Consider the following 25,876-nt stretch of genomic DNA (forward strand, 5'->3'; position numbering starts at 1 on the left):
ATTAACACCAAGGGAGAAAATTCTGTAAGCTTCTCAACAAGATTAGAGGTGTTAATTCTGACTACACATGACTTTGGCCTTCCCAGGTGGTGCTCGTGGTGAGGAACCCGCCTGACAATGCGGGAGACATGGCTTCAGTCCCTACGTCAGGGAGATCCCCTGGAGGAGGCCTTGGCAAAGAACGCCAGAATTCTTGCCTGGAGAACTGCCTGCACAGAGGAGCCTGGCGCGCTACAGTCCATAGGGTCACAAAAGCATGACTAAAGCAACTGAGCACGCGTGCCATACTACTTTATATGTAATATCATATGGAAATGGATATCATTATCAGCCTGAAATGTATGATCCCCTGGTAAGCATCAATGCCCAGGAAGGGCAGGAAAGCATTCATTACTCTTTAAGTAACATATTTGCATAAATTATTCTGTTTATCTATGAAAATCACATAACCTCATTGAAGATTTTTCCTTTTCAAAGATAAAACAGTATCTCCTTGGATACTTGAAAAGGTTTGTTTTTATATTTGAGAGTATGTGTGCATAAGTAGCCTTAGCATCAGTCCTTCCAATGAACACCCAGGACTGATCTCCTTTGGAATGGACTGGTTGGATCTCCTTGCAGTCCAAGGGACTCTCAAGAGTCTTCTCCAACAACACAGTTCAAAAGCACCAATCTTCGGTGATCAGCTTTCTTCACAGTCCAACTTTCACATCCATACATGACCACGGGAAAAACCATAGCCTAGACGGACCTTGGTTGGCAAAGTAATGTCTCTGCTTTTGAATATGCTATCTAGGTTGATCATAAGGGATTGCTTATTTAGTCAACTTATAAGTTTATATGTTTGGAGATTTTTTTTTTTCACATTCATTCCCAAAATATGCTAATGGGAGATCAGAACTTTTGACTTTGGAAACGATTTTCTAAGAGCATGACACATCCCTGCAGAACGTTCTTTGCAAAGACACATGTTAATTATACCTTAGATAACTCCATGTATCACTTGACAGCTAAGTGATACCACATGGAACTTGCCCAGCCTGGAGATGATCCAGCTTTTGTGTCCTCCAGAAGAAACGGAATGCTGTCTTAGAATCTAACGCTCCTCCCTTCTTGTTTCAATTTTCTCTTCCTATCACCCATCTTCAAACGTCCAAGGTGGCTCTGATAAAAATATCTGTGGGTGAATATGAGAAGTCCATGGGCAGAGAAGCCTGGTGGGCTACAGCCCATGGGGTCTCAAAGAGTCAGACACAACAGAGCAGTAGCTAACTATGAAACTAACACAGAAGAAAATGCTCCCAGTGTTACCAGCAAAAGAAACATGGCCAGAGTCTCCAGGCAGGCCTTCCTGCTCCACCACCCTCAGCCACACGCCCTTCACCCAGCTGGCATGTCAGCCTCAACCCTCACACTCGGAGAGAAATGCCCTGAGACCCCTGGAGTCAACAGTGAAGGAGAAGTGGGAAGGGGGAGGGAGTACTGACTTGGCTCAGCAAGCAGCTGAAAGTCCTGAATCTCCTCTCTTTGCACCCTGACCTGATAAAGCAAGCTTTCAGGGAAGAGGACACAACTGTGCTAAGTGCATCTGCTCGGGCCTGACTGCAGTCCCCACCTTTGCCTCAGCTCTGCTGACTCCATGTCTGCAGTGCTCTTTTCCCCACGGAACAGGATCTACCCTCCACGGCCCAGCCCAATGCTGCCACTTTTGTGGGACCTTCTTGAGGACACCAGCCCTCTGACCTCAGGCCTCCAGGGTCCTGAGGATGCAGTTTGGCAGTTAATTATTTTCTGTCTTCTACTGCTATCTTTCCCTAAATCAAAGGCTTTCCCTGTCACAAAGAGTTGGGCACGACTGAGCGACTGAACTGAAGTGAACTGAAAGTGGGGATGCATCTTATTAACAGCATCAAATAACAGATTTGTTGAGAATATTATTCCTCCTCAGCCTCTACCTGGAAAGCTGTCATTACAGTGTAAGCCATGTGCGGAGGGAGGTGATGGGGTGCTGGCTCACAGTGGTAACCGCAGCTGCAGGAACCAGATTTCAGCTCCACCTTGAGCTCTCTGGGTCTCCTGACAATCCTGTGCTGAAGCCAGGACAGGACGTTTAGGTCAGGGCTGGGATGACAGGCGTGTGCAGGCAGGAGTGGAGGGGTGAGTGGACTGACACTGTAATCATCTCTCTAGTGGAAAAAAACATCAACTAGGTTGCTTGCAGCCAACACCTGGCTGCTTTGTACTGGCCCCAGGTACCAGTGAGGCGTGGCGAAGCAGAGAGGAGGCAGGCAGGACTGTGTGAGCAAAAAGATGCCAGGACAGGAAGTGTGGGAACCTCACAAGAGGGAACCGCCTCTGACCCCGAAAGGTGCAGGAGTGGCAGTGTCAAGAATTCTCAGAGAGAAGGTGATGCGATGTTCAGCAGGCTGACGGGGGAATGGGAATCAGTTGGTGGGGATGATGCGGAGGTCTAAGAGACAACTGTGCATCGAGAAGCAGAGGCAGCAGACAAGGTGGAGGGCAAGGACTTGGCCATCGACAGTGCTGGGTCTAAGGGAGGAGCCCAGCTCCGTCTCTCACAAACCGTGACACTGTTCACGCCACTCAATCCTTCCAAACCTGTTTCCTCAGATGGAAAACAGCCTGGGCAGGAAAACCTTGCATGACTGTTGAGAGGATGAGAGACTACAGATGCCAAGCACCATGGAGAGCTCCTGGTAACAGGAAGAGCTCCCTGTATCTACGGCATCATCACCATCATCACCACTTGACAAAGCCGTGTGAGGCAAGACCACAGGGTGCGGGGCAGGGAGGGAAGGCAGCAGGGAACCAGTCGGCAGGACCTCAGAAGTGAGGTGAAGGTCATCACTCTGTGTGCAATGGGGGCTGTTAACAGTTTTGAAAGCCAGCTTTAAGGTAAGAAGCCCAGAGGTAATCTGAAGGACCAACAGGATGGAAAGGGAGGAGGATGGGACTTCAGGGGGACAGTGCCCCCACCCCAAGTTGTAAGTTGGTTGCCATCAGCTCCCAACTTCCTCTTATGGAGAAACATCCTTGGTTAAATAAGAGCCACCTCACTCAGGAGTTCTTATGCCCCACTCCCAGCCTCACTGGGAACTGACTGGCATAGGGGTAAACAAGAGGTTATCTCTTGCCTCAAGGCAGGACAATTCTGCGGTGCATTTCATGGCCCAGAGCTCCCCATGTGATCAGGCAGAGGCTGCTCTCCAGCTGAGGTCACAAGCTGTGCAAGGAAATCCCTATCTCAAGCTCTGCATCCAGGGAACCTGACCTCACACAGTAACTAGGGTTACAAAATCTTGTGGCAGCAGAAATACATACTTATATATATGTGTACAATATAAAGATAAAATATGGACTTAGAGGGAGGAAGAGACAAGAGTCCCTGCTCTCTCATCTCACCCTCAACCACTTGGCAGAGCCAGATCACAGCGTCAGCATCCCTCTTCATCCTGCACCCCCAGACTCTGCGAAGCGGCACAAATGCGGCAAGGGTCAGAGAGGGAGGCTGTGGCCAGGGAAGTCTCTGATGCCCACATGCCTGTGGGTCCTGTGAATCCAAGCCTCTTCCCGAGCGAAAAATGGGGCAGAGAAGGCAGACTGTGGTCACTGCAAAAGGTCTCGACAGTGACCAATCAGGCCCTGAGCGCTCCCAGGAGATGCTGGTCGGCAGGTCACAAATCTTCCTTGTTCAGACTCTGTGTCCTCAGGCCTATCTTGCCAGCAAAAATGTGACATCAAACAGGACAAGGGGTGGAAATAAGACTCCCAAAGTAGCTCATTCTATATCAGCCTTGACTGCTCCCTATCTTTTAATGACTGTAGTGATGTTATAAAGTATTTATTATAAAAAGGGGTATGTGTTTAGTTGGGCCTGATAGTGTTAAAAAAAATCACTGTTTTAAAGCATCATGTCAGAAAGCATTCTGCATCTTCTTATTTTAAGACATGTCCACCATGAAGCGTAGATTACAGTTGAGGCAAGTGGTTTCCACCAAGGAGTTTCCATTCCATCCACTACAGAGGTCAGGAGATTCGCATACAGAGCAGATGCTCTCAGTGCCCTGCCCAGATGCCCTCTACCTGTTGGTGGACCCCCTTCTGCAGCTGCTATACAGGCACTGGTTCACACCTACAGTCTTCTCAGGAGGACTGTCCTTGACACTTCTCCAGAGATGCCTTCAGGGGATGCCCTGGGATAGGCAGAATCCTAAGATGACCCCCAATGACCCATGCCCCTCCCCTCCAGTGTGGGAAGGATAAACGGGACACAGGTCACTCCCATGATTATGTTACATTCTATGGCAACGGTGAAGGGATTATGTGGATGTAAAGAAGGTCTCCAATCAGTTGAATGTGAGTTAATCAAAAAGGAGATGATCTGGGTGGGCCTCCTTTAATGGAGGGCTTAGTTCTTCCCTGAGCTGAGACTGGAGGCAGAAGAGATGATCTTCCTGCCGACCTTGAAGAAGCAAGCAGCTGTGGGCTCCACAGCTACAAAGGCATGAATTCTCACACCAGCCACATAAGCCTAGAAGAAGACTCCAACCTCAGATGTGACCTGACTGACACCAGAGGGGCTGATCGCAGACCAGCTGGACCGTGCTCAGGCTACTTTCAGAAACTGAGAAATAATAAATGGATTTTGTATTAAACTACTGAATTTGCAACATTTTCTGTAGCATAGAAAACTAGTATGTGCCCCATTCCACCGGCTGGCCAACACAGTGGTCTGACAGCTGGCCTCCGGGTGGCCAAGCTCGGAAAGTAGTGATTCATACTCCAGAGCTCTCTCATGGGACCAGCCTGAGGCTGGACTCCTTGTGAGACCATATCCTTAACTCATTTTTTTCCCTGCCCATCTTGTTTCCCTCACTTCTGGGAGCACTCTTCTAGCACAGGCTTCCCAGGTGACTCCGTGGTTAAGAACCTGCCTGTCAATACAGAAGACGTGGGAGATGGGAGTTCAAGTCCTGGGTCAGGAAGATACCATGGAGAAGGAAATGGCAACCCACTCCATTATTCGTGCCTGGAGGATCCCAGGGACAGACGAGCCTGGCAGGCTACAGTCCAAGGGGCCACAGAGAGTTGGACACAACTGAGCACGCATGCATGCTTCCAGTACATCTCTGGCAGAAATTTCCATTTTGGCTTCTGCTTCTGGGGAACCAGATGCAGGGGACCTTGTAATCAATTCCACACGGAATTTGTTGGTTACAATCTCGTTAAAGAGGTGAGAAAAGCTGAATAAAGTGCGAGGGATGACCCAGAGCTCATGTGTCACCAAAACACAAGCAGATCTGAGTCATCAGGGGAAAGAGTGGGAGTTACATGCAGACCATCATGCTGACCATTATCCTCCAGTCCTTGTACCTCAGGGTTTTACTTTGCCCTTCTCTTATTCATTCTCAGAAAAACAAGAGCTAGCACTCCATGAATTAAAGACACAGATCCGCGCTAGGCCTCCTCAAGGCAAATCTGTTTTGTTTTTTCTTCTTTTCTTTTTTAGAGCTATTGGTGAAGCATCTTTGTCATCTGTACATGAGGCATCATGTTTTACAGAAGGCACCGTGCACAAAGAAGAGGGCCGGGAACTGGCCCTGAACAGCTGATGATTTATTACTGCATGTTACATAAATAACAGATTTTTGTTGGTTTTATACTTTCAACCAAAATTACAAAGCAGAGGTTCTTAACCTAGAAGAGAATTCAGGGGGTCTGTGAACTTGGAGAAAAAGATGCACATTTTTATTTTTATTAACCTCTCACTAATATTTAGCCTTTCCTTTCATCATAAGTGTACACAGCCATGACATGGAAGCAACCTAAATGTCCATGGATGGGAAAATGGATAAAGAAAGCATGGTACATGGATAACAGAATATTACTCAGCCAAAAAAAAAATGAAGGAAACAATGCCATTTGCAGCAACATGGATGCAACTAGAGATGATCATACTAAGTGAAGTCAGATAAATAGCACATGGTATCACTTACATGTGGAATCTAAAAAAATGATACAAATGAACTAATTGACAAAACAGAAGCAGATTCACAGGCATAGAAAACAAACTTATGGTACCAAAGGGAAAGGTCGGGGAGGGATAAATTAGGAAGTTCAGGATTAACATATACACAGTACTATATATAAAACAAACAAGGTCCTACTGTGTAGTACAGGGAATCATATCCAATATCTTATAACAAACTATAATGGAAAATAATATGGAAAAGAATATATATGTATGTATAATTGAATCACTTTGCTATACACCAGAAATTAACACAACACTGTAAATTAACTATACTTCAATAAGCAAATAAATGTAAACAGCAAAGCACAGAAGCATTAAACAGACTTCCGACTCCATGATCAATAGAAATCTGAGATATTTGCACATCATTTACAAATTGTAGAGTCCTTGAAATATTGCCGATGCTCCTTAGTACTTCAAAATTTCAAAAAAGCTCATTATTTAATGCATTAATAAAAAGCAGGTATATTATTATACCATAAAAGCAAGTTTTCTTTAAAATATTTTGTTATGTGAATTTCAACATAATTGGTTTCTTTGAAATTTGGTCAGTTTCATCTATGCACTTTAAAAGCATTATTCTGAGAAGGGGACCATTAGGCTTCCCCCAGCTACCAAAGAGGTCCATGCACAGAAATGAACGATCAAGGACTTTGTCTTAATGGGAAACTATACAATGAGAGCAACCATCCTGTGGATTCTGAAATACTTCAAAATGTGCTTCCAAAGCTGCAGAAAGAAATGCTGTGTTGTTTCAGTCTTCACAGGGTATATGAACTCCCTGGTCTCAGCAGTTAAAAATATACCGTCCATTACATTTTATGACAGGTTCAAGGCCTGAGCTCAAAATCACCCCAGGGCTCCTGGGGTTTTAAGAATTTGGTCCTGGATAGGTATTTCAGGCTAGGGTACAGCAGAGCTGCTTCGATGCTGAGAGTTATATGAAAGCATCTGTTTCCCTGTGTGAGCCCATCGGAGGGGGAGGGTAGCGACAGCGGGTTCTCTGGGCTGCATGTAGCGTTCACTGCCTTTACAAAAAGAATCCTGACCTCTCTGGGGCAGGCCTGCTGCTTCATGAGCCCCGAGAGGGTACCGAGAAAGCTGAGAAGCCTGCCCCCGACCTTGGTGGTGTGTGAAAAGCCTGAACCGTGACTGAGATGAAGAAGAGAGTCAAAATACCGACCCCACAAGATTTCCAAGCTCCTCAAGTCACAGTGGGCCTATCTGCTCAGCTTGGGGGCCAACTGAGCCAGCACAATTGCTTTGAATGATTTGCAGCTTAGCTTCACTTCATTAGCAAGAGAAGAAAGCAGCTCCCCTCAAACCTGTAATAAAACAAGGTCATTAAATTCCAGTGAATTTCATCAAAACTCATCGACTCTTTGGTCTATTCCATTCTCCTTGCCACGCTGTTTCCACTGGTTTTGGCAAAGATCACAAACAGCTGTCACGTTGCATGATCCAATGGATACCCTTCCTCTATCCTCATCTCTCCAGATCCAACCCCACTCACAGGTATCCCATGTGGTTGAATCTCTTCTTCTTTTTTTAAAAAATAACTTTTACTATTTTTTGGTCTCACCACATGGCATGCGGGATCTTCATTCCCCAATCAGGGATGGAACCTGCCACTCCCTTCAGTGGCAGCACACAGTGTTAACCACTGGTCCACCAGAGAAGTCCTGAATCTCTTCTTCTTGAAGCTCATTTTGCCCTGACTCCTCCAGAGGATGGCTCATTCCTCCAGTCCCCACTGCTCCTCGTCCTGCTGAGATGATATATACAGTAACACGTGGCATTTATTGGTTAACCTATCCCCTCCTACTCCCAAACTAGACTGAACTCTTTGAGAGCAGGAGCACGTTACCGTCATCTCAGCATGTTCCAAGGCATGAGCCAGAACAGACACTCAGTAAACATTTCCTGAGATGTATGTGAATTGAAATGAACATTCACTCCAAAAAGAAAGCACCTGCCAAAGAAAGGCAGCATTATTCCACAGACCAATCCTATACCTACAGTGAATCCAATATAATGTCTACCTTACTAAACATTTACCTGAACCTTTATTTGTTTGCTCTACCATCACTTCCTTTCAGTGTTTAGATTTCACACTTCTTTACTGCTTTTCTTTTCAAATCTTCCCTCCTTCTTAACCTTGGCTATTTTAAACATCTTTAAGCTCAAAAGCAGCAGTGTCGCACCTATCCACAAAAGCCTTATTAAACCACTTGATAGATATCATTTACTATACCTCTGAGCTAGAGCTTTTGGTTTTACTGGATACTGTGGGCTCTTAATCCAGTAATAACAGACACTGGGTTCTTATCTGGGGGAAGGGCCTGGAACACGGGCAAACATCTGAGTGAGGTCTCCTTTCCTCTTGGTCTCCTTAGCATCGGCACCTGTCATGTTTGAATTCAACTGACATTGATCAATCAATCACCAGTGACCAGGGCTGGGCCACGTGCTTTTATAAGTTATCTGGTATAGTCTCACCATCGGTAATTTTTCCACAAATGGTGAAACTCAGGCTTAAACAAATTAAGTCTGTATACGTATCATTTTGTTAGGCTTCCCTGATGGTTCAGTGGTAGAGAATCTGACTGCCAATGCACGAGACCTGGGTTTAATTCTTGGGTCAGGAAGATCCCTTGGAGGAGGAAATAGCAACCCACTCTAGTATTCTTGCCTAAGAAATCCAACAGACAGAGGAGCCTGGCAGGCTATAGTCCATGGGGTTGCCAAGAGTTGTATATGACTTAGCAACTAAACAACAAAAATGATCCCAAGAGACTATTACAATTATCAGGAATCACAGCAGAATACTTTGAACCATTACATTTCTGAAATCTTTGCAAACAAATAAAAGAGCAGAACTAATCTATCATACTCTCTTCTAGTTTCTGTTTGGGTAAGATTTATTTTCTTTCCAACCTGGCCATTAGATGGAAACTGTATAAATTTAACATGACCTGCTGCTGCTGCTGCTGCTAAGTCACTTCAGTTGTGTCCGACTCTGTGTGACCCCACAGACGGCAGCCCACCATGCTCACCCGTCCCTGGGATTCTCCAGGCAAGAACACTGGAGTGGGTTGCCATTTCCTTCTCCAATGCATGAAGGTGAAAAGTGAAAGTGAAGTCGCTCAGTCGTGTCCGGCTCTTCGCGACCCCATGGACTGCAGCCTACCAGGCTCCTCCGTCCATGGGATTTTCTAGGCAAGAGTACTGGAGTGGCTTGCCATTGCCTTCTCTGTTAACATGACCTATGTGCTTTAATTAAACAATTTAGAGAATGAAAACAAAAATCTCACCTTCGTCCCAAGCAAATATACTACTAAATAGCCCTGCCCTAAAAAGTTTAAAATCTATCTTAAAAAGGAAATAAATAAAACAATTTCATTAGCAATAGCATAAAAAACAATAGAATACTTAGGAACAAATCTGACCAAGAAGGTAAAAGATTTATAAGACACTGATGAAAGAAATTGAAGATGATATAAATAAAGATATCCTGTGTTCATGGATTGGAAGAATTAGTATTGTTAAACTGTCCACACTACTCAATGAGATCTACAGGTTCAACATAATCACTATCAATGATGTTATGGCATTTTTAATTCTAGTTTACAAGAAATAGAAAAAATATATTAAAATTCATATGGAAATACACACACACAAACCCAAATAGCCAAAGCAATCCTGAGAAAGAACAAAGCTAGAGGCATCACATTTTCTGATTTCAACTATACTACAGAGCTATAGTAATCAAAGAAGTCTGGTACTAGCATAACAACAGACACATGGACCAATGAAACAGAATCAACTGCCCAGAAATAAAACCTTGCCTATATGGTTGCCTGATACCTGACAAAAAGTCAAGAATACTCAATGGGAAGAAGAGTCTCTTCAGTAAATGTTTTGGGAAAACTAGATATCTACATACAAAAGAATGAAATTGGATCCCTATATTATACCACACAAAAAATTAACTTAAAATGAATTGAAGACTTAAATACCATAAGACTTGCTTGAAAACATAAAATTCTGAAAAGCTTTTTGGCACTGGTCTTGGCAAATTTTTTTTTTGTATATGACACTGAAAGTAGAAGAAACAAAGGTAAAAATAAACAAGCAGTACTATATCAAACTAAAAAGCTCCTGTCTATCAAAAGAAATTATCAGCAAAGTGAAAAAAGAATCTACTAAGTGGGAAAAATTACTTGCAAATCATATATCTACTAAGGGGTTAAAATCCAAAATATATAAGGAACTCATACAACTCAACAGAATAAAAACAAATAATCTGATTTTAAAATGAGCAAAGGACCTTAACAGACACTTTTCCAAAGAAGATGCACAAATAGCCAATAGGTACACAAAAGGTGTTCAAAATTACCAATCATGGAAACTTAAATCAAAACTACAATGAGATATCACCTCAAAGCTGTCAGAATGGCTATTATCAAAACGACAAGGGATAACAAGTAGTGGTGAGGACGTGGAGAAGGGAACCTTTCTACCATCTTGGTGGGAATGCAAATTGCCACAGATACTATGGAAAACACTGTGGACGTTCCTCAGAAAATGGTTTTAAAACTACAGTATGATTCAGCAAACCCACTTCTGAATATATACTCGAGGGAAATGAAATCATTGTCTCAAAGAGATATGCGCACTGCTGTGTTCACTGTTGCGTTGTTTACAGTAGCCAAAAAATGGAAGCAACCTCTGTATCTGTCAACAGATGAATAATAAAGATGTCTCAAACACACATACACACACACAGAGGAATGTTATTCAGCCATGAAAAAAGAAGGAAATCCTGCCATTTGCAATAGAACATCATGCTAAGCGGAGTAGATCAGACAGAGAGAGACATCCACTGCATGATCTCACTTATATGTGAAGAGTAGACTGGTAGTTTCCAAGGTGGGGTGGGGGTGGGGAACAGGTAAGGGTGATCAAAGAATGCAAACTTCCAGTGGCAAAATGAATAAGTTCTGGGGCTCTAATGAACAGTATGGTGAATACTGTTAACAATTATACAATGTATACTAGGAAGCTGCTGAGAGAGTAGCTCTTAAATATTCTCTCTACACACACACAAAAAAAACGGAACTATGTGAGGTAACAAGTGTGCTAATTAATCTTAATGTGATAATCACTTCACTTATATATATATATATGTCATCATGTTGTACACCTTAAACTTACACAACATGGCATGTCACTTATATCTCAATAAGGCTGGAGAAATTTTTGAAATCTAACTGAAGAGATATAACAAGCCATGCAACCCAGCCAGCCATTCTATAACTGTCCATCCTCACTCGTGAACAAGACTCTTCATCACTGCAGATGAACTTTGCCTTGGACCCCTTGCTCTTCCTCTTTCCCCAGCCAGAGTTCAAGGTGGATACCGGTATCTTATCTGCCAAGACATTTTGCTCAAGTGCCTGTCACCCAGTAACAACCACCATGGGTGCCACTTATTTGGGCTTTCACTTATTGTCACAGGTTGTATTTCTCAAAGATGGTTGCAAAATATCCCCCACTCAACATGCTCTTTTGCAATGCGACCTTGTCAAAAGTTGGAGATATGTGCACTGCTTCCTTTGTCAAGAGCTGGAATATAATTCTTCTTCCTTTGAATCTGGGAAGGTCTCAGGACTTGTTGTTTAGTTGCTAAGTCATGTCTAGACTCTTTTGTGATCCCATGGACTGTAGCCCACCAGGCTCCTCTGTCCACGGGATTCCCAGGCAAGAATACTGGAATGGGTTGCCATTTCCTTCTCCAGAGGATCTTCCTGACCCAGGTATTGAATTTGCATTTCCTGCACAGATAGGAGGATTCTTTACCACTGAGCCACCTATGAAGCCCCAGGACTTACCAGTAACCATTAGAACACAATGGGAGTGATGCACGGTGATGCTATGACTTCTAGGCCAGGTCAGAATAAACCTTGTGGCTGCCACCTAGTGCTCTCAGGGTACTGGCTCTGGGCGAAACCAATGGCCACGCAGAAAGCATGCCCCTCACAAGCCCCCAGGCTACCATGCTGGAGGTGCCAGGGCCAACTGATTCCAGCCTTCCAGCCATCCTTACCAAGGTACCAGATGTGTGAATGAAGAAGTTGGATGCACATCGTCCAGGCTCAGCTGTCCTAGTCCTAAGCCACACAAGTCTCCCCCAGTTGAGGTACTAGAATTGTGGAGCCGAGGTGAGCTACACCCAATGTGCCCTGTCCAAATTCCTTGACCACAGAAGCCTTGAGCACAATAAAATGGTCTTGTTTTACACCATTAACTTTAGGGCAGTTTGCTACACAGCAGCAGGTAACTGAGAACACCCCATATTTTGTGATGCACAGTTACTGACAAGTGTCATGAGTGAAGACCATGTCATTCTTCAATAAATCTTTTACTGTACCTGGCACAGGAATGTGCACATAGGTGCTGAACAACTCTCAGTCATTTGACAAGCACTTATTTAGCACACCAGAGTGCAGTGGGGTTTACAAAGACGAATAAAGTATCATTCCCCTTGCAGGGAGACTACACATTTTCTTCAGACGGAGACAAGACCTGTTTACATATAATTCTAACATAAACCTAGTAAGACACAAAGTGCTATGAAAATGTGTAGGAAGAAGGATCAAATTGAAGGATGGATGGAGTATCAGATAGGAGAAAGTGCACGGGCAGACAGAAAGTGAGAAAGGAGTGCATGAGAGACAGTGATTGTGTGGACATTCTGGATGGAACAGAGGCAGAGAAGCACAGAGTATGTCCCATACTTCAGCAAGGACAGGAAAAGAAGCAAGCATGTGATTCCAGCTGAGACAGTTTTGCTCAATGGATAAAAAGTAAGGATGCAATTTACTTTAGGGGAGTTGCAAATTCATATTTTAGTGCTGCATGACATAGAGGGCAGAGCCCCTCTCACAGAAAATGCCAGCCTCTGGTCCCAGGAACCTGGAAGTCTGTGGTCCATCTCTCTCACCAGCTCCCCTGCCTCCCCCAGGGACAGATGACATAGGGACTTAGAATCTCTACTTCAAGAACTACCCTAATCTGAAGTTTCAAAGAAAACCTCAAAGAAACAAAAAATCCTCTAAACATGTAAAACACATCATAAAAGAGTGGTCCCACTCACTATATAAAACAGTATTTATGTCTTCAACTTCAGGCCACTGAAAAGTCCAGTAAAGGCCTTTCATTGTATGAGGGAAGTGTCTCCAGCAACTTTAAATGCAGCATGATTTGTACCAAGGACGAGCTCATCTACAGTGATTCATAAGTGCCGATGGCCTTGGGGGAGCCCCAGGGACGAACCTGTCTGAAATGATTCATGCCGTTCTCATGAATTATCTGGAGTCCATGAACCAGCATTTTTCACATAACTAGAGCCAAAGAACATAGTGAAAGTGAAGGTCGCCCAGTCATGTCCGACTCTTTGCAACCCCATGGACTATACAGGCCATGGAATTCTCCAGGCCAGAATACCGGAGTGGGTATCCTTTCCCTTCTCCAGGGGATCTTCCCGACCCAGGGATCGAACCCAGGTCTTCCACATTGCAGACGGAGTCTTTACCATCTGAGCCACTATTTCAAGTCTTGAAAGATGATGCTGTGAAAGTGCTGTACTCAATATGCCAGCAGATTTGGAAAACTCAACAGTGGCCACAGGACTGGAAGAGGTCAGTCTTCATTCCAATCCCAAAGAAAGGGAATGCCAAAGAATGCTCAAACTACCGCACAATTGCACTCATCTCACACGCTAGTAAAGTCATGCTCAAAATTCTCCAAGCCAGGCTTCAGCAGTATGTAAACCGTGAACTCCCAGATGTTCAAGCAGGTTTTAGAAAAGGCAGAGGCACCAGAGATCAAATTGCCAACATCCGCTGGATCATGGAGAAAGCAAGAGAGTTTCAGAAAAACATCTATTTCTGCTTCATTGACTATGCCAAAGCCTTTGACTGTGTGGATCACAATAAACTGTGGAACATTCTGAAAGAGATGGGAATCCCAGACCACCTGACCTGCCTCTTGAGAAACCTGTATGCAGGTCAGGAAGCAACAGTTAGAACCAGTCATGGAACAACAGACTGGTTCCAAATAGGAAAAGGTGTACGTCAAGGTTGTATATTGTCACCTTGCTTATTTAACTTATATGCAGAGTACATCATGAGGAACGCTGGGCTGGAAGAAGCACAAGCTGGAATCAAGATTGCTGGGAGAAATATCAATAACCTCAGATATGCAGATGACACTACCCTTATGGCAGAAAGTGAAGAGGAACTCAAAAGCCTCTTGATGAAAGTGAAAGAGGAGAGTGAAAAGGTTGGCTTGAAGCTCAACATTCAGAAAACAAAGATCATGGCATCTGGTCCCATCACTTCATGGGAAATAGATGGAAAAACAGTGGAAACAGTGTCAGACTTTGTTTTTTTGGGCTCCAAAATCACTGCAGATGCTGATTGCAGCCATGAAATTAAAAGACGCTTGCTCCTTGGAAGGAAAGTTATGACCAACCTTGATAGTATATTGAAAAGCAGAGACATTACTTTGCCGACCAAGATCCGTCTAGTCAAGGCAATGGTTTTTCCCGTGGTCATGTATGGATGTGAGAGTTGGACTGTGAAGAAAGCTGATCGCCGAAGAATCGATGCTTTTGAACTGTGGTGTTGGAGAAGACTCTTGAGAGTCCCTTATACTGCAAGGAGATCCAACCAGTCCATTCTAAAGGAGATCAATCCTGGATGTTCATTGGAGGGACTGATGCTAAAGCTGAAACTCCAATACTTTGGCCACCTCATGAGACGAGTTGACTCACTGGAAAAGACTCTGATGCTGGGAAAGGTTGGGGGCGGGAGGAGAAGGGGACGACGGAGAATGAGATGGCTGGATGGCATCACCGATTCTGTGGACATGGGTTTGAGTGTACTCCGGGAGTTGGTGATGGACAGGGAGGCCTGGCGTGCTGTGATTCATGGGGTCGCGGAGAGTCGGACACGACTGAGCGACTGAACTGAACTGAACTGAACTGAGAGCCAAAGATGATGAAAAAATTTTTGCTTATTTTGTAAGTCTTAATTGGTTGCATTTGCCTGTTTGCATTTGTATATTGGTATTCCATATGGTCACTTAGGAGAAAAAAAAAGGACAGGAAAGAAAAAGAAAAAATTGTTAGCACTTTTTGGTGTTTCCCTTCAAAGAGATTGTCCCAACTCTTTTCGGTTAATAGAAACAGCTGAATTTTACGTTCCTGAAATACTATTTGTGCAGCATTTATGATTTCTTTGATCTTAACCTTTTCAGTGGGTAAGTTAATAAGACTTCTTATATTGGAAAGGGAAACATAAATGACTGAGGCTTTTATGATAAGTTACCCTCCTCAATCAGAGTAAATTTGACCAAATCTTTAAATGCATATTCTGGAACTACAGCTATAAAGAGCCCACAGATGTCCCCACACACACCCAAACCACGTGTTTATAAGCAGATTAGCTCACACCCAGGGTGCGAACAAAGATGTGCCAAGGAGAAAAAGCCAAGGCTGCAATTCAGATAATTACCTGTAATTGAAAATCCCTGCTTGGCTTTCTTTTGCCTGGCCATCCCGGCAGGGATAAAAATAGCTTTGAGGGATGACCACCACTGGTGAAAACAGGGCTACCCCCAAATTAAAGATGGTTCCTGTTATACTTTACTTTTTAAAAAAGAATCAGCTGTCCTTTCATAGCACCACGTCTGCTGGGGCCGCGGGCTCTCTGACATCACTCCCAGGTCTGGGCCGCTCCTCGGAAGTGATGCTGTTTCTACCAGAGTCCATGGACTTTGCACACCTCATTACTATGAGAGATAGCATCTGACATTTTAACCCCTTTTCTCTCTAGAAAAGTTATACCCTAAACCTAGCATGGCAAATAGATGGGAAAACACTGGAAACAGTGGCTGAGTTTATTTTAGGGGGCTCCAAAATCACTGCAGATGGTGACTGCAGCCATAAAATTAAAAGATGGTTACTCCTTGGAAGGAAAGTTATGACCAACTTAGACAGCATATTAAAAAGCAGAGACACTACTTTGCCAACAAAGGTCTGCCTAGTCAAGGCTATGGTTTTTCCAGCAGTCATGTATGGATGTGAGAGTTGGACTATAAAGAAAGCTGAGCGCCAAAGAATCGATGCTTTCGATGCTTTTGAACTGTGGTGTTGAAGAAGACTCTTGAGAGTTCCTTGGACTGCAAGGAGATCCAACCAATCCATCCTAAAGGAAATCAATCCTGAGTGTTCACTGGAAGATCTGATGTTGAAGCTGAAACTCCAATACTTTGGCCACCTGATAAGAAGGGCTGACTCATTTGAAAAGACCCTGATGCTGGGAAAGATTGAAGGTAGGAGGAGAAGGGGATGACAGAGGATGAGACGGTTGGATGGCATCACTGACTCAATGGACATGAGCTTGGGTAAACTCCGGGAGTTGGTGATGGACAGGGAGGCCTGGCATGCTATGGTCCATGGGGTTGCAAAGAGTCGGACATGACTGAGTGACTGAACTGAAAACCTCGGACATGTAAAAAAATAAGTAGTTCTCCATTCAGCATTCACCCCTTATCTTTTGAATGTTTTTTGCTGTGTAGAGTATAAACTACTCTCTAATGTACTGACGGCTGATTCTGTAATTTGAAGGGCAGGACTCACCCAGACATCAAATTCCAGAATGGGAGTGAATTAGATGCCATTCACAATGAACACTCATTCTGCCATCAAGCTTGGGCAAATTTTCAATCTTCCTTTCCTCACCCACAGCCTGGAAGAATGATGTTGCCAAGTATTTTGTGCTGATACTGTTTCCCCATCTGTATGAGTATAACCTTCAACTTCTCCCTCTTTGGGCAAATGAGCCACCCAATTCCTGACCTTTAATCCTCACCTGGTTTTAGAGAACACTGTGAGCTCAGCCACCCAACCACATGCCATTCAGCAAAGGCCTCCTGATTACCCGTGTGTACCTAGGAAGTGGGCACACACAGAGCGCATCTGCCCTTGTGGAGTCAGAGGCCCTACATTGTGGATCACCATCCTCCAGAAATTTCTCACACGGGCCAAAAAGTGGGCATGCGCCAAGAAACCACTGAATTTCAAGCGTCTAGGCCAGAGGTGACAGTATTAAACACCAAGGCTTGGAAATGACAGACACCCTCCCTGGGATCTGCTGTGTCCCACGGAGAGAACAGAGAGGCCGGAGCTCGGAGTGGCACAAAGTGTGGGTGGCATATGCCTCTCCATGGACAGCCTTCTCGGTGAGCCATTCTCAGCATCAGTTTGTTAATCTCACCACAGGAACAGCGGGGAAACACTGAGATGGCAAAGCGATCCCCCTGCAACTGCCCCTAAATAAATATGAGTTACAGCACTGCCCCAACATGGGAGGCACAAACCCTGATGCAGATCTTGGAGGGCATCAGGGTAGTCTGCAAGTTCATGAATTCACAGAACCCCTGGGGCTCAGAGGAGCAGTTTCCCACGAGAAGAAACATTCCTCTAGAACTGCACCATCCTGTACAGTCGCTGTTAGCTGCATGTGCCTATTTAAATTTAACCTCGTTAAGATGCAATACAATTTAAAATTCAGTTCTCCCCTTGTCCTAACCACACTTCCGGTGCTCGGAAGCCATGTGGAGCTAGGGGCTGCTGTGCTGAAGAGGACGTACTGAGAACATTTTCACCATCACATCACCCGTCCAGCAAACATTCTGGTCTCACCAATTTAAATTGGTCTCTCTGGGAACCTGGAGACCCTCTTGGATGACAGAGGAGCAAATCTTAGCATCTGCTCGGAGTCATAACAGAAAATTGCATTTGAAACAGGATACTTCCTTGTAACATAAGGATTCCAAATGGTCCAAACTCACGATGAAAGATAGACCTGCTTTGTTCAAAGCCAAAATCAGTGTTCTGTGACTTTTAAGACACTGAGGGACTTGGGGGATGAGAACACAACTCTCCACTGGACTGGGGACCCTGGTGGCCTAGCAGCAGTAACTGGGTGCTAAAAGCTGTGGTCTCGTGTCAGTGGAAAGTGGGTGCAGTAAGTCGAATGGGCCTCCATCAGGCATTCCTCACAATCACGGCAGCATGTCACACCTACACACTTTATCACACTCACCTGTGTCACCCACAGGTGGTGACCAGAGACATAAAGCTAAAAAACAAGCAAAAAAAAACCTCAGCCATTTTGCGTTATCGCTGCAGTAAATGACCACATATAAATGACCATACCATGTAAGTTTTAACCAGCCATCCTCCCTTGGAGATACACGGATGGCAGAAAGGGAACAAAAGCATCTTTTTAGCCTCAGGCAGTAATAAAACGCTGCTCATGTAGGGGCTGCTGAGTGATTTTTCCAACACTGCAGGAGCCCCCCTTCTTTCAATATGAATCATATTATAGCTCAGATGAGCATATGGTCCAGGTTTATAGAGGACTTTGTGAATACTTATTCCTTCCAGAAACCACATGAGAAAATACTTGTCCCTGTTTTATTAGGGGTGAACAGTTGCATGCTAGAGAGATTAGGAGACCTGCCCAAAGCTGCGCAGTAACGAAGTGGCAGGGGCTGAATTAGATTCACTCCCGTCCACTGGGAAGCATGGCAACTTCTTTTTTTTTTTAATTGAAATGTAGTATATTCACAGTGTTATGCTAGTTTCAGGTGTTAGTTTCCTTATAGATATTACAAAATACTGAGTAGAGTTCCCTGTGCTATACTTGGGAACTTGCTGGTTATCTATTTTATATACAGTATTGTACTGTGTATCTGTGAATCTCATGCTCCTAATTTAACCTTTTCCTTTGACCTACACTGGGTATCTCCTTTCTGACTCCCTTCTCGGTCTCCTGCTCCTGTCTTGTCCATTCTCCACTCAAGAGCTAGGATAATTTTCCTGAGATCCAAGTAAAACCACATACCACTGAAAACCCTTCAGCTGCTCCTCACTGCTCACCTAATTAAACCCGCTCACCGAGCCTGGCCCATTTGTCACCTTAGGAACAGGCTCTGCAGGCTTTTCCATCACCTCCTTCTCCTTTCCCCCATGCCCACCACACTCCAGCCACACTGTCTTCCCAGCCACCCCTCTGAACACCCGCTTCTGCCTACAGGCCATTGCATTTGCTGTGTCCTCTGCCACCAATGCTCTTCCCTCTACACTCAGCATGACTAACTGTCTCAAACATTTCACCCTGGCTGTTTCCCTCACAGCACCTGTGACAATCGACTTCTATTTATTTAATCATCATGTGTTTACTTCCTAGCATTCCTAGCCCAGGGCATCTTGGCAAAGAGTAGCCACATCTATTTCATCGGCTTCTCAATACGCAGCCAGTAAAAAGGCTCAGTAAACATGCTGAATAAATGGGCGACCTGGAGGATGACTGAAGGCCTTCTCAGGCCTTGCCAACCCATCTTAGCACCTTCATGGATGGGAGGGGCCCTCTCTGAACATCCAAGAACCTCTGCGTGATTTCCCTCAACTTTCTGAAACACACGCCTTTCATGGTTTTAAAAGGGGGTGAGGTGAGAGACAGGGAACTCCACCAAGGACACCTGCCAAAAACGACATCTTTTGGGTTTCTGTTCCTCAGTGGGCGAAGGAAAGAGAAGGGGCATTGAGGAAAGGTGATGCATAGTTAAAGGCTGAGCAGGATAAGCTCCGCACGTGGTCTCCACACTCTTCCCGAAAGCCACACAAAGCCCTCAGTGTGGGGACCCTCTGATAAACATTTACCTTTGAAAGTAAGGCTTTCCTAAATGTCCACTTGGTGCTTCTGATTTTCACAAGGAACCCATTTTCTGCCCTCCTCTAGGCATACACGATAGGGAAAGTTTACAGATTTCCATGAACTGCTTTTCTTGAATGAATTATTTTTCACTTTTGGCAGCACTGGGTCTCCGTTGCTGTGTGAGGGCTTTCTCTAGCTGTGGGGGTCGGGGGCTCCTCATTTTGGTGGCTTTCTCTTGTGTAGCACCAGCTCCAGGGCGCATGGGCTTCAGTAGTTGTAGCACATGGGCTCAGCTGCCCAGCAGCATGTGGGATCTTCCTGGACCAGGGATTATACCACTGTCCCCTGCAATGCAAGGCGAATTCTTAACTACTGGACCTCAAGGGAAGCCTCTGAACTGTTTTTAAAAACACCGAAAGGTAAGGCTTCACTTACAATGCATCTGCTTCTAGAATTCACCTGAGGGTTGGAACTTTCTCTTTAACCAAGTTTAACACAACTTGGTTAGGAAAAGATTGCCTGGCTAATGGGAAATTCACCTCCTCACTATTCAGTGAGATTTCTCTAAGACTAACTCTTACCTACACCCAGTTGTCAGTTTCTCAATGCACTCCTTTCTCCATTTAAATAAATCTCAGATATTTTTGTGAGTCTAGATGTCTCAGGAAAAAAAAAAGTACAGCTTACTTCTACCTGCCTCTGCTGAAGAGCTGAGAAAGAGTGTGATCTGGGAGAGGAGGGGCAGGAGAAGAACCTTGAACATTTCTTAAAAATAAATTGGTTTCCTTTCTGATGGAAATGTTTGCCCTATCTGTTGTTCCCTTTGCCCATTTCTTGGCTCAACAGGTAGCCTGCAGAGACCGAAGGACACCCAAGCAGTTAGAACATAGCTCGGTCACACTTTGAATCTGATATGTACCCAATTCTTTCATCCAGCTCTGGGTTCTCTCAGTGTCCTTCCCCATCTCAACAAAATAAAACATAACAGCATGGTGTGGCAAAGAGAGGGTTCCGGGGTCTGCAACCCTGAGTTTGAATCCTTGCATCCGTGATGGCTTGGGTAAAGAATTCAGTCTCTCTGGGCTCAGATCCTTCATCTGGCAAACCAAGAGATACCACAACAAACATGCATCTCAGGGTGTCAGGCACACTGGGTAAGGGTGCCATCATAATGAGTTTGGTGAAGCAAAATCCCCTGTCATGTGGTCCCTCGTCAGTTACTATGAGAATCACAAGATTTTCCAACAAGGAAACTTAGAGATGCTCCATTTAAAGTTTCACAACAGCCCTTAATTCTCAGGAAACACTTGAGAAGTGCACATGGCACTTCCCTCTTATAAGCACGTGACTGGAACTTGGAATTAGGTGGGGGAACTGCTGAGCAACATAAACCCCACTTAACAAGACCCAGAACCTCAAAGATATTTGAATGGCTAGACTATATGATGCTCCATGAAGTAATAAGGGAACTGAAAGTCTGGGTCAAGCTGGAGAACGTTTTCAGCTGCATCCAGGTCATCACATCCAGAGCAAAACACACCATTCCAAGAAGTAGACGACCAACAGAGAAAATTCTAGGACAGGTGTTGCACGCTCACACGGGGACACTAGAGAATAAGGACGAAAATCACAGCTTTTGAAGTAAACCATTAAAGATGGCTTTAAGTTGGGCTTTCCAGGTGGCTCAGTGGTAAAGAATCCATCTGCTAATGCAGGAACCACAGAAGACTAGGGTTCTGTCCCTGGGTTGGGAAGATTCCCTGGAGAAGAGCATGGCAATCCACTCCAGTATTCTTGCCTGGGAAATCCCATGGACAGAGAAGCCTAGCGGGCTACAGTCCATGGGGTCACAAGAATCGGACACGACTGAGCTACTGCACCTTAAGTTCTGCCAGTTAATGGTTGTGTGGCCTTGGACAACTTATTCATCCTCTCAAAATCTGTTTCCTCCTGGGCAAAACTACAGTAATGATAGTAACCGTGACCCAGGATGGTGGTTCTGATTAAATGAGACAATGCCCAGAAAACATGCAACACCAAGCAAGGTGTTGCAAGGCCTCAGGAAATTCAAAATGCCATGGTTAAAAGAGAAACTGTTATTCGTAACAACTGTTTGAGTCCATTGACTTTGTAACTGACCTCACTTGGAAAAGGCCAAGAACTAGGAAAGATGCCTGATTTAATAAGTGAAAGGATTCAAATTATTAAAAAAAGAGAATCTAGGCAGTCCAGTGATTAAGACTCCAAGCTTCCACTGCAAGGGATGTGGGTCTGATCCCTAGTAGGGGAACTAAGGGGCTTCCCCGGTGGCTCAGCGGTAAAGACTCTGCCTGCAATGCTGAAGATGCAGCAGATTCAGGAGACACAGGTTCGATCCCTGAGTCGGGAAGATCCCCTGGAGGAGGGCATGACAACCCATTCCAGTATTCTTGCCTGGAGAATCCCATGGACAGAGGAGCCTGGCAGGCTTCAGTCCAAATGATCGCACAGAGTCGGACACGACTGAAGCAACTAAGCACAGCAGAGAACATAGGGACTAAGACCCTACACACTTCATGGCACATTCAGAAAAACAAAAAGAGAGAGAATCTAAATCTTAATACAAAATCCATCATTTAATAAAGGAAAATAGCATTTCAAGAGAGCCAGGAACTTACTCATTTTTAAATACATTTAAAATTACTGTGGATGCTGATTGCAGCCACACTTTTGACTAACCTAGATAGTATATTAAAAAGCAGAGACATTACTTTGCCAACAAAGGTCCGTCTAGTCAAGGCTATGGTTTTTCCAGTGATCATGTATGGATGTGAGAGTTGGACTGTGAAGAAAGCTGATCGCCGAAGAATTGATGCTTTTGAACTGTGGTGCTGAAGAAGACTCTTGAGAGTCCCTTGGACTGCAAGGAGATCCAACCAGTCCATTCTAAAGGAGATCAATCCTGGGTGTTCATTGGAAGGACTGATGCTAAAGCTGAAACTCCAATACTTTGGCCACCTCATGTGAAGAGTTGACTCACTGGAAAAGACTGATGCTGGGAGGGGTTGGGGGCGGGAGGAGAAGGAGACGAAAGAGAATGAGATGGCTGGATGGCATCACCGACTCGATGGACATGAGTTTGAGTGAACTCCGGGAGTTGGTGATGGACAGGGAGGCCTGGCGTGCTGTGATTCATGGGGTCACAAAGAGTCGGACACGACTGAGCGACTGAATTGAACTGAACTGAAAAATGTATTTTATATATATATATATTTACATACAATAAATAGAAATATATAGCACTGTGGGAATTGTCTTAATGGTATCAACTACATCAATGGTTCTGTGACTTCATCATCACAGGCTGGGTTCTGGGGAAGCCAATCTAGGTGGTGATTAGTGTGCATGAGGATTATTTGGGAGTTCCCTTGGGATCAACACTTGTGGAGGAGAAGGGACTTCAGAAGCTGACGAGGCAGATGGAGAAGTTAAGTTGTAATGTGAAAGCCTCAGCTGAACCTATTAATTACTCAAGAAATAACTGATAACAATTATTAATTGTTATTGTTATTATTATTCTTTTTGAATTGTAAAGATGAAATGACCTTTCGGGTTGTTCCAAGTTAGGCCAAGAGGCCCAAAAGGCCCAGACCTTTACACCTCCATGAGGATTAGCAATGGATGCAGGCTGTTTCAGGAAGGGGATATGACCTTGGACAAGGCTGGCAGGAGGTGATGTGCCATTCAGAAGGTTCGTGCTTACTACACATTTATTGCTAATGTGATTTTTTAAAATGAACCACAGTGCAGTTTTACTAAGGTACACAAAAATCAACAAGAATGATGGGCAAAATTGTGGGTACAATACAATCTCACCTGTATAACACACAAAGAGCAGAAGATGTAAAAATACATTTCTGTGTCAGACAGAGAAAGACAAATATCATATTACTTACATGTGGAATCTAAAAAAATGACACAAATGAACTTACTTAAAAACAGAAACAGATTCACAGATATAGAAAACAGTCTTATGGTTACCAAAAAGGGGGGAGGGATAAATTAGGAGCTTGGGACTAACAGATATACACTACTATATATGAAGCAGAAACACACAAGAACTTACTGTATAGCACTATATTCAATATCTTGTAATAACCTATAAGGGAAAAGAATCTGAAAAAACATACACATGACTGAATCACTTTGCTGTACACCTGACACTAACACAATACTGTAAGTGAACTAATAAAATACATACATAATGTGAGCAAACTCCAGGAGACAGTACTCTTGCCTGGAAGTCCCATGGATGGAGGAGCCTGGTGGGCTGCAGTCCACAGGGTCGCCAGCAGTTAGGCACGACTGAGTGACTTCACTTTCACTTCTTACTTTTCTGCATTGGAGAAGGAAATGGCAACCCACTCCAGTGTTCTTGCCTGGAGAATCCCAGGGTCGGGGGAGCCTGGTGGGCTGCCGTCTATGGGGTCGCACAGAGTCGGACACGACTGAAGCGATTTAGCAGCAGCAGCAGGAGATAGTAAGGACAGGGAAGCCTGGCATGCTGCAGTCTATGCGGTGGCAAAGAGTCAGACACAACTGCGTGATTCAACAACAACAACAACACATACATAGGCGTGTGTGTGTGTGTGTGTTAGTTGCTCAGTCATATCCACCTCTCTGTGACCCCATGGACTGTAGCCTGCCAGGCTCTTCTGTGCATGGGATTCTCCAGGCCAGAATACTAAGAGTGGGTCGCCATACCCTTCTCCAGGGGAATTTCCTGACCCAGGGATCAAACCCTGGTCCCCTGCATTGTGGGCAGATTCTTTACCATCTGAGCCACAAGGCAACCCCAATATATACACAAACATATATATTCACATATATATATATATATCTACAAAGATGCACAAGTAGCTGTCTGAAGAACCATGCTAAAATGATTTTTTTTTAATTTTTTTTTCTTACTAAGTACTGGTATACAGGAAAACTACTGACTTTTGTGCACGGATCTATTTTGTGTATGAAATCTATTAATTTAACAGCTCATCTACTATTTTGTTCAATTTTTCTAATTAGATAGTATCATCTGTAAATGATGACATTATCTTTGAATTTTCACTATTTATACCTAATTTATCTTTCTTGGCTTCTTACATTGGCAAGAACCTTCAACAGACAGTAGCAACAATAGCAAGCCTTTTTGCATACAGTTCCTACTATGATGCAAAGTATTTCTATATTTCACCATTAAACATGATGCTTGTTATAGGTTTCTGGTTGACACACTTTATTAAATAAAGGAAATTTACTTTAGTCCCTAGAGTTTGATACCTGTATTTTAGATCTATGGCATATATGCCTCTTAAGTTCAGTTCAGTTCAGTCGCTCAGCCGAGTCCAACTCTTTGAGACCCCATGAATCACAGCACACCAGGCCTCCCTGTCCATCACCAACTTCAAGAGTTCACCCAAACTCATGTCCATTGAGTCGGTGATGCCATCCAGCCATCTCATCCTCTGTCATTCCCTTCTCCTCCTGCCCCCAATCCCTCCCAGCATCAGAGTCTTTTCCAATGAATCAACTCTTCGCATGAGGTGGCCAAAGTATTGGAGTTTCAGCTTTAGCATCAGTCTTTCCAATGAACACCCAGGACTGGTCTCCTTTAGGGTGGAGTGGTTGGATCTCCTTGCAGTCTTACTGCAATAATAAGGCACAGGGACCTCATTGTGTTATTTGGTTTTGTATATCCTATTCCTAAAACAGTACAGGTTTACAAAGTGAGTGAAGTCACTTAGTCGTGTCTGACTCTTTCCAATCCCATGGACTGTAGCCTACCAGGCTTCTCCATCCATGGGATTTTCCAGGCAAGAATACTGGAACGGGGTTGCCACTTCCTTCTCCAGGAGATCTTCCCGACCCAGGGATTGAACCCTGGTCTCCTGCATAATAGGCAGATTCTTTACCATCTGAGCCACCAGGGAAGTCCACTGGTTTATGAGATCCACAGTTAATGTTAATTGAATAAATTGATGGAATAAATGAA

The 25,876-nt window shown here is 44.3% G+C and overlaps 1 protein-coding gene across 1 annotated transcript in view; it reads right to left on the minus strand.

Annotated features, from left to right (window-relative positions):
• Positions 1-25,876, minus strand: part of ITGA9 (integrin subunit alpha 9) — a 383,781-nt gene that overhangs the window by 196,311 nt on the left and 161,594 nt on the right. The window lies entirely within an intron of this gene.

The sequence above is a fragment of the Moschus berezovskii genome, chromosome 24, assembly GCF_049115385.1.
Source record: "Moschus berezovskii isolate FMDL1 chromosome 24, NW_MosBer_1.0, whole genome shotgun sequence".
In the NCBI taxonomy this organism is placed as follows: Eukaryota; Metazoa; Chordata; class Mammalia; order Artiodactyla; family Moschidae; genus Moschus; species Moschus berezovskii.